The following is a 10,076-nucleotide window of genomic DNA, read 5'->3' as shown; positions in this document are numbered from 1 at the left end:
TAAGAAAATTCACTCGTTAATGTTGGAATTGTCACATTGTTATTGTGAGATAAAAATATAATATCTAGTCATTACTCTTATAAAATATAATATCAATTGTCGATTTTTTAGCAATCTTGGCTAATGGGAGGGTATTAATCCTTACAAATGGTTACTTATCTTGTTCCTATGATATTGTGCTTGCATGAAATTGCATGTTGCATTTGGAAAGATCAAGAGTATGTTTGTTAAAATGTTTTAGAGAGTTTTTTGTTTTTGTTTTTGTTTTTATTTAAATAAGTGTTCTATGTTTGGTAAAGGCTAAAACTGTTTTTAAATATATATTTTTTAATTGTTTGTTAATATATTTGTCATTAGAAAATAAAACAAAGCATTAACACCTCAGCTTCTAAGTATGCGTGATAAGATTAAAAGTAACTTTTTGTGCAAGAATTAATTGACTATAAATTTTTTTTTTTTTTTTTGAGAATTAATTGACTATAAAATTTATTAACTCTCACACAGTTTCTCTAATATACCTATAATTTCTTTAATTTTGCCACTAATTAATCAACAACCTCCCAAGCCAGAAATTTTTTTGATGATAATATAGGGGTTATCCTTACTGGTCAACATTCCCAGTAGCTTCCTTGTCATTTTTCCTACATTTAAGAATCCAAACTACTTTTGCTTTTCTATGTTAAAATACACAATAATAACTTCCCTTAATCATTCTCTATATCATTAAAATATTTGTTTTTTTAATTATATTATATATATGAGAGGAGAGATGAGCGAGAATTGTGAGACATGAGAAGAGAGAAGAGAAAGAATTTTTTTTTTTTTTTTTCAATAATCATAAGAATTGCAATAGTGAAACCCCACTGTAACAATTCTAATGTTTAGGGTTCTTTTAAGGAGTCTGTTGTGAAATTTTTTTGTAATTTTTTGGACATATTCCCTAAACTTAGGGAACAGACTCTTTTAAATGCTCTAGAGTTTATTATATATGCTTTAGATTTGTTTTGGAAATTGGTATATGACCTAACATGTTTTTTAATACGATAAAAATATTTTGATAATTTAGCCAAATAAAATATAATTTTTTTTTTTTTAAAAAAAAAAACTTAAATTTATGATTCAATCCCTCCGAATTCAATAAATTTATTCTGATGACTTTAATTTGTCTATTTTGTGCATGCGGCGACTATGGGAGAAGATATGTCGGCCTTCTTCAACTGTTGAATGGATCAGGGCACGACCATAGCAGGATACCTTCCGGAGCTGCGTCGTTTCAGGCTGTGTGGATTTCATCTGCGGTGACTCCTAGCCTCTGCGGTTATCCCGAGCTCTGTGATCATCAATTCTTTTTAGGGATGGCTTGGTTGCTTTGGACCACACTTTTTTTTCTTCTTTTTTTTTTTTTTAGGTTTTTTCTTTTCTTTTCTTTTTTAATTTTTATAAAGGGTATTTTTACTATCGGGAAACATTGACACCAATTTATGGTTTAAAAGTATTGTTAATGGTGGACCGGTGGTGTTTGAAAACTTTTTTAAGGGGTATTTAAATTTTTAGTTAAGAAAAAGCTTTTGATGTAATATAAAATTGAAAAAGGTTTTAAAGTATATTTGGTGAATATTTTGTAATAAAAAATATTTGTTATATATATATATTAACTAAAAGAACATTAATTAAGGAAGGCCTTGGTAGGAGATTAAGGATTGTGTTTGGTACTCTTGCTGAAAAAAAAAATATATATATTGAATTTGGAGAAGTTCACAGACTGCCACGACCGATCAAGCAGAATACTTCTTGCCAGCTCATCCTCCCCATTCACAGATTACAATTTATAGCCCTATAAAAGTATTAAGAGTCCGTTTGGGATTGTAGTTTTAATTAGAGCGATTTTGAAATCTTTACTTTTTAAAATCGCAAAGGTATTTGGTAAAATATAAATTTTATTATTATTATTATAATAATTATTATTATTTTTATCAAATCGTTGTTATGCAAAATTGTGATTTTAGTTTAAATTCACGCTTTTTAAATAAGCACCCACAACCTATTTATAGAAATTGTAAATGTTTTTAAATTGGATTGTCAAACACCTTACGTTTTAAAATATCATTTAAAAATGCAAATTATTTTTACAAAATCACAATCGCAAACGCACCCTAATTAAACCTACCACGTCACTGCAGCTCCACTAACCATGTGAATCAGAGATATTTGGAGTCAGAACCTAGGAGGTTATCAGTTTGGTTTTAAACCTGACACTTAGCACTAGAATCTATGTAACATGAGAGTAACTTATGAAACAGAAATTTTGATTGGATTGTGCATTTGAGAAACTGAAATGGAAATGTATGAAAAACTGTATCAGAAATTCTGTATTATTGACTAATGTTGGCCTAATTCAAGATGGCTAATCTCAATAACCTTGTTCAGGCAATTCTCTTCGTACCCCTAATTTGCACTTTTTTTTTTTTTTTTCTTTTCTTTTTTTTTAATATGGCTTAACACACTAAAGCAAATCAATTACAAAAACAGACTCAACAAACTATGAATTAAACTGTAATTTTGGACAATTATTTCAAAACATTTTGGACAATAACTTCAAAAGCAATCAGGAAAATCTATTTGTTAATTAGTCACAAAAATCTCACGCTACCATTATGTTGTAACACTAAGCGTAACCCAAGTATACATGAAATATACAAGAGAAATATCAAACCAAAAGAAGCAAAAGGATCTAAGAAAATAACAAAAGTTAGAAAAATGAAAGCAATTCAGGCCAACTGTCCATTGGTAAAGTGCATTCAAGAAGGATTTTCAGAACCCGTCTCCCAAACACACCATTATTCACTAATTTAAGCTGAGCAGTGTTGTTTATGTGGTATTTTAGGCAGAACAATGTTACTTATATAGTGTTTTGGGGTTAACAGATTGACTACTTAGTTACTATTGGTGTTTTGACAGACCAATTTGCTTATTTGGGTGTATCTATTGGATTTAAACTGCCGATTGAGTTGCTAATAATTTCTCTTTGACTTAGCTGAATACATGTTTGGATATGAGTTTTTGACAATGTTAAGGTAGAAAAGTCTTCAAAGATCTAAGTGGATAATGAAGGGAAACACATGTTGTCCATATGCTTGAGTAACTGGGAAAATTTCAATAGTCTGTCAGTGAGGTCTTAGAAGTATATAGAATGGTCTCATGCCTTTAGAGGAAAGGGTGCAAGTTTTTGACGTCAGAATTTTTACTAGCAAAACCATCTTTTTCCAACTGAAGGAATTTTGTTGCCGTGTTTTGTGCTAATTGGTCTAGATTTTACAATATGATGTACTGTTTTGGACATTAATTATTTCTGACTTCAGTGGATTTCAAATGCTTGCAGCCATTTATTAATTAACTCAAAGCCTCTAAAGGATTCAAGGAAAGAACCAATGCGGCCCCAAAAACGACTAAAAAATCCCGCTAGACAAGAGAAGGCTTAAGTAGAAGAAGAAAAAAGTACAAGAAAACCATGGCTTAAAAGGAAATTAACATGGAAGCACATCTACTGTTGGGGTCTTGACACACAGGCAGTACCATAGAATTACATCTAGTTCGGAATATTGACAGCAAGACAACCATGGGATGGTAAAACGAAGGTATACAAAAGTGGTTTTTCTTTTTTTTTTAATTTTTTTTTTTAAATTATTAATTATTATTATTTATTTTTATTTTATTTTGAAGTCATCATATATTTGGAATTTCGCTTAGACAAGATGCTGCAAATGAATAGAGACTCTTCTAGCCACTAGTTACACTCAAAGGATGTGTTCTCGTTCCAATAACACAAGAAAGTGAGGAAACCCACATCAATATCCATGCAAAATTAAATAACAAGCACAACCATAAGAAGGGTTGAATTAACCTCTATTAGTTATATAAAAAGGCTTAGACCCAATATACATTATATTTTATTTTATTTTTGATAAAGAAAAATTATATAGAAAGTGTAAGGCGCCTACACAAGTAGTATGCATAAGCACTAAAACTAGAAAGAGCACAAAACAAAAACAAAAAAAACCCAAAAATTTTTGGGTAGCCGCCATCTGACCATTGTTTGACCCAATTGTTTTTGATAATCCAAAAGTTTTTACCAATTTCACTTCCAAATCCTATTAGTAGCATAGCGTGACACGATTTTTTTTTTTTGGATTCAGTTCTTTTGTTGGTCCTTCATAAATTGAACCCTATCGCATGAGAATGAAATTCTGTTACAGGATAATAACTGATAAATTGTTAGCATTACCAAAATTAAAAAGCATATACTACTTTAAATGCCTTCCAAATAATTCAAATTTTGGGCAAAGCTTCATAGTACCGTAAGTAGGTAGTTCTTTATTTCTTTCTATGATTGCTTCTTCATCTTTGTGATCCACTCTTTCATATTTACTCCCAAATATCAAATTTCTCATCTACAAGAAGAAAATATTAGAAAAAATAAAAAAAAAGAAAAAATTAAGAGAATTTTTTTCTTTCTTCTTAGACCTGCTCTAGTGTCCTTTTTCTTCACATCCTTTTTCTACTTATAAGTTTGCAATAACTTGCCACTTCTAAAATTCCTTTCTTCTTGATGTAATCATGCGCAGTGTCAACACAATATGTATACACCCTTGAGTATTTAAGGGTGCAATAGCCTACTAAGTATCATGCCGAAAATATTTGTTTAGGTAATTCGCCATCAAGTGTGAATGCTGCTGCGAAAACCTCGGCAAAAACCTCAACAGCAACTATTGCCCAACAACAATCTAAGACCAAAAAACATAATAATAATAATAATAATTCTTAAAAAACAATAATACAATTAAAATGCTATATTTTAATGTTTGCCAAATTCTAATAAAAAGTTGACAAATAATCCTCACAAGAACAAGATATCTTACTCTCAATCCAACCAAAAACAATATTAAGATGTTCATAAGAAAATGAAAAAAAAGAAAAAGTGATGGGCAATATTCTCTTACCCTCCAAGTTGTTTTAGTAGCCTATATATTTGTGCCTACAGAGCAGCTTGTGATTCCTCCAACTTATCATATTTCTCTAGTGATTTAGATAGTTTCTTTTTAGTTTCTAGTTGCTTAGCCCATCATTATTCATCATGGTTGTGAAGCTGGGCACTATTGAGGAACTTGACTGGATAGGTATGGCACCACAACCCTTTCTTCTAACATGTCCCGAGAGAAGTCCCCCTAGCACCTTTAATACATTGTATTCTTAGCTGGTATTTATGCTGTCGGAATTTGCATTTTTTTTTTCTTTCTTTTTACGTAGGTGTAATTGAATGGCGAAAGATTTTAGGTGAATGGTTAAGCCATTGTGCATACTCTTAACTCAAAAACTCTAAAAAGTTGATTCTATTAAAATTATTCGTACATGGGTTCAGATAATCAAATGTTGTAAATTTTTCGCTCTTTATGTACAGCAATGTTGACCAACCCAACAATACAATATAAATAAGCAGTAAAAATGAGATTCTTATAAAATCTAAAGAGTATTATAGTTCTAGGAAATCTATAAGCATGATATATGTTTCATAAATGTGGATGGAGGGTGAAAATAACGTACTCGCACAGGGCATCTCTCCATTGGGCCTCTAGAGATCGAATCCTGTGACAGGATAACGCAAACAAACAAAATAAAAATAACAAATAAAATATGGGAACAAATAACCGCGTAAGCCTCAAATTTCATTAGAACTAAATTGACATCAAACTAAATTATTAGAAAATATATTCACTTTTAAACAACACATTTAGATCACAAAACGATTCATACGGTACTAAGTAAAAACACAAAAAAAGTTGACAAATAATCCTCACAAGAACAAGATATATTACTCTCAATCCAACCAAAAACAATATTAAGATGTTCATAAAAAAATAAAAAATAAAAATAAATAAACCTTGTAATACAAGTGATGCTTGCAATCTGTTTTCCTTGGAGACAGTGGAGGATTTTGAAGGAGTAGATCCTTCTGCATCCAACCTGCAAACCATGGAACTTTAGCTGGTAAACATATATCAGGCATTTTACCTGGATTTGCCATTTCCCCATCGGTGGGGATGTGATTTATACAAGATGACAATAACTTTAACCCACAGTCAAAGGAAAAATACCGATAAGGTGTTGAAATGACTTTCGCATGTACCATTTGTCGGGGTGCATAAACGACAACGTCTTGGGAGAGGAATATATGTATATTTTTTTTACTGAATAGTCCAAATCCTAGCCATTCCAATGTTAGCATGTAGTCTTCTTCTTCCATGAAACATCTTTCTAAGGTTACATTTTAACGTCTTGGGGGAGCAATTATTTTCACAGTTTTTTTTTACTGGGTGTATTTTTACCGTTTGCACTTTCCAACGGTCCAACCCTAGCTATTTTCCACCTCATTTCCTTCTAACACGCGTAGTACATCATATCCCAACCACTCCCGACACGCGACACGAGAATCTTCTCATTTCCATTCTCAATATAACGTGTCGTCTCCTTTTTTTTTTTTTTTTTCATGAAACATCTCTTTTGAGTTTGTTGACCGGGCTTGGACGATTTTCACATGTGATGTGTGTGCAGGGAAATCGTGAGTTTGTTGACTGGGCTTGGACGATTCTCACATGTGATGTGTGTGCGCAGGGAAATCGTTCACAAGATCGGGGGGACGTACAGCCAAAATAGATCGTGAAAAATGAAAATGCAAGAATCGTTACGTGGATGTAAGAAATAAATTCACATTACAAGCCCACTAAATTTTAGGCCTAATAGTTAAAGATAAACAATTAAAATATTAATTAAATAATAAGAGCTAATAATTAATAAAAAAATATATTAATTAAATAAGCAAGATTTATTTAATTAATTAGAAGAAGATATATACCAATTGAGACTAGAGTTAATCTTTTTGGCTTCCCAGAATCAGCCAAGCGTCCACCAACTCTTAACGTGGCAAAGGCCACATCATATTTAAAATAAATAAATAAATAAATTCTTAGTTAGAAAACTCTCTCTTCCAATTTCGTCGCTGCCCCTCCCTGTTCATCTCTGTTTTCCTCTCTTCCCTCACACAAATCTCTCCCCCTCTCTCTTTTTCCTCTTTCCTCTTCCCTCTCCCCTCATTGACGGCTAGCCTTCGGAGACCACGAAGGCGAGCCACCCACATCTCCAGCGACGAGCTACATCGGTCAAAATTCCCAAATTTCACTGACGACGAGCCAACCATATGAATTGATATAAGGTTTCGGTCACCAAAAAGCAAGAAGTTGGACTATAGGGTTTTTAGGCGTTAGCACCAAAGGTGATTCTATCCTTAAAGGGTTTACCTTCCACCCCTAAATTTTAGTTTTGAATCAAAAAACGAGTTGTAAGGCATTAGCAACTACTGGTCAACAAAAAGCCTACCTGAAAAAACTGGAGATTGGTCAACGACGATGGGAGGGGGACAAGCTCATCTTCGTCGAAGGGATTTATCGTTGCTGATTCTTCTTCGCCATCACTGGAGTGGGAGAGAGAGAAAGAGAGAGAGAGAGAGAGAGAGAGAGTGAGCGAGGGAGGGAGAGCGGTGGTTCTAGTTTTAGAGAACGAGGGAGGGAGAGGGGGAAATTTTAGGGATTTTGGTTTGGGGTAAAGACAGAAATGAAAGGGGGAGGCGACGATGATGGGGAAGAGAGAGAAAAAAAAATTTCTGGCCTAAATCTTTTTTTTTTAAGTCTCCACGTCAACGTTGGTGGGGTCAGCCACGTCAGCGTTGGTGGATGCTGGGCTGACTCTGGGGAGTCGGATAACACGACTCTTGTGACTATATTGGAATAAAAGAGTCATTCCAGTCTACAGGGAAATAGGAGCCCAATTCCAAGTCAAGCTCCCAAGAATCCCAATTCAACTCCAATAAGAAGGTCCAAGTCTACTTCAACTCTCAAAGCCTATAAATAGGCCCCTACACAAAGTACAAAATTACTCTCCCTATTATCTCAAAAATCATAGATTAGAGCTCAATTAATTCCCTGATGTATTGTGATGTACTGAAGATCTTGAAGGCTCCGAAGACTTGCAGTCCACCGTGAGGAAAACTATTTGTGTTTCATGTATTGCTTTGTCAATGTTAAGCACCATCAACTGATTAAGCATGTTAGAACTTTAAAGTACATGGTTCAATAATTAAATAAATTTTATAATATTAATCAAAATATAATCTCAAAAAGTTTAAGAAAATTCACTTGTTAATGTTGGAATTGTCATATTGTCATTGTGAGATAAAAATATAATATCTAATCATTACTCTTATAAAATATAATATCAATCGTAGAATTTTTAGCAATCTTGGCTAATGGGAGGGTATTAATCCTTACAAATGGTTACTTATGCTGTTCCTATGATATTGTGCTTGCATGAAATTGCATGTTGCATTTGGAAAGATCAAGAGTATGTTTGTTAATATGTTTTAGAGAGTTTTTTGTTTTTACTTAAATAAGTATTAATCTATGTTTGGTAAAGGCAAAAACTGTTTTTAAATATATATATTTTTTAAATTATTTGTTATTAGAAAATAAAACAAAGCATTAACACCTCAGCTTCTAAGTATCCGCGATAAGATTAAAAGTAACTTTTTGTGCAAGAATTAATTGACTATAAAATTTATTAACTCTTGCACAGTTTCTCTAATAGACCTATTGTTTCTTTAATTTTGCCACTAATTAATCAACAACCTCCTAAGCCAGAATTTTTTTTATTATAATATAGGGGTTATCCTTACTGGTCTTATTAAGAGTTCATTATATGTGCTTTAGATTTGTTTTGGAAATTGGTATATGACCTAGCATGTTTTTCAATTGGATAAAAATATTTTGATAATTTAGCCAAATAATATATATATTAACTTAAATTTATGATTGAATACCTCCGAGTTCAATAAATTTATTTTGATGACTCCTCTGCGGTTATCCCGAACTCGGTGATCATCAATTTTTTTTAGGGATGGCTCGGTTGCCTTGGACCACAATTTTTTTTTTTTTTTTTTTTTAAGTTTTTTCTTTTCTTTTGTTTCTTTTAGTTTTTAACTTTTTTTTTTTAAATTTTATAAAGAGTATTTTTGTTATTGGGAAATATTGACACCAACTGATTACAGCTGGTATTGGTGGACCGGTGGTGTTTGAAAACTTTTTTAAGGGGTATTTAAATTTTTAGTTAAGAAAAAGCTTTTGATGTAATATAAAATTGAAAAAGGTTTTAAAGTATTTTTGGTGAATATTTTGTAATAAAAAATATTTGTTAGTGTTTTTAACTAAAAGAACATTAATTAAGGAAGGCGTTGGCAGGAGGTTAAGGATAGTGTTTGGTATTCTTGCTGGCAAAAAAAAAAAATTGAATTTGGAGAAGCTCACATACTGCCGCGACCTATCAAGTAGAATACTTCTTGCCAGCTCATCCTCCCCATTCGCAGATTACAATTTATAACCCTATAAAAGTATTAAGAGTTTGTTTGGAATAGAGGTTTTAATAAGTGTGATTTTAAAATTTTTATTTTTTAAAATCGTAAAGGTGTTTGGTAAAACATATTATAAAATATTTGTTATGCGAGATTGTGATTTTGGTTTAAATTCACGCTTTTCAAATAAGCACTCCTAGTCTGTTTATAGAAACCGTAAATTATTTTCCTATTTTAGATTAAGTAACTTTTAAATCAGATTACTAAACACCTTACATTTTAAAATACAAATCATTCTTACGAAATCGCAATCTCAAACACACTCTAACTAAAACTTCCGCAACTCCACTAACCATGTGAGTCGGGGACATTTGGAGTTAGAACCTAAGAGGTTGTCGGTTTGGTTTTAAACCTGACACTTAGCACTAGAATCTGTGTAACATGAGAGTTACTTATGAAACATAAGTTTAGAGGAACATGATCCTCTCCAGTCCATTATGGACCAGAGAATATCTAGTTCATGGTTATGATTTCTTCTAAAAAATCCTATGGCCACAAATGAGTCACATATCCCACTAATAAAAATAATAATAAAATATTATTTTAAATTAAAAAAAATAATAAA

This window comes from Corylus avellana, chromosome ca2, assembly GCF_901000735.1.
Source record: "Corylus avellana chromosome ca2, CavTom2PMs-1.0".
NCBI lineage: Eukaryota > Viridiplantae > Streptophyta > Magnoliopsida > Fagales > Betulaceae > Corylus > Corylus avellana.
Note: the sequence above shows the minus strand (reverse complement) of the source record.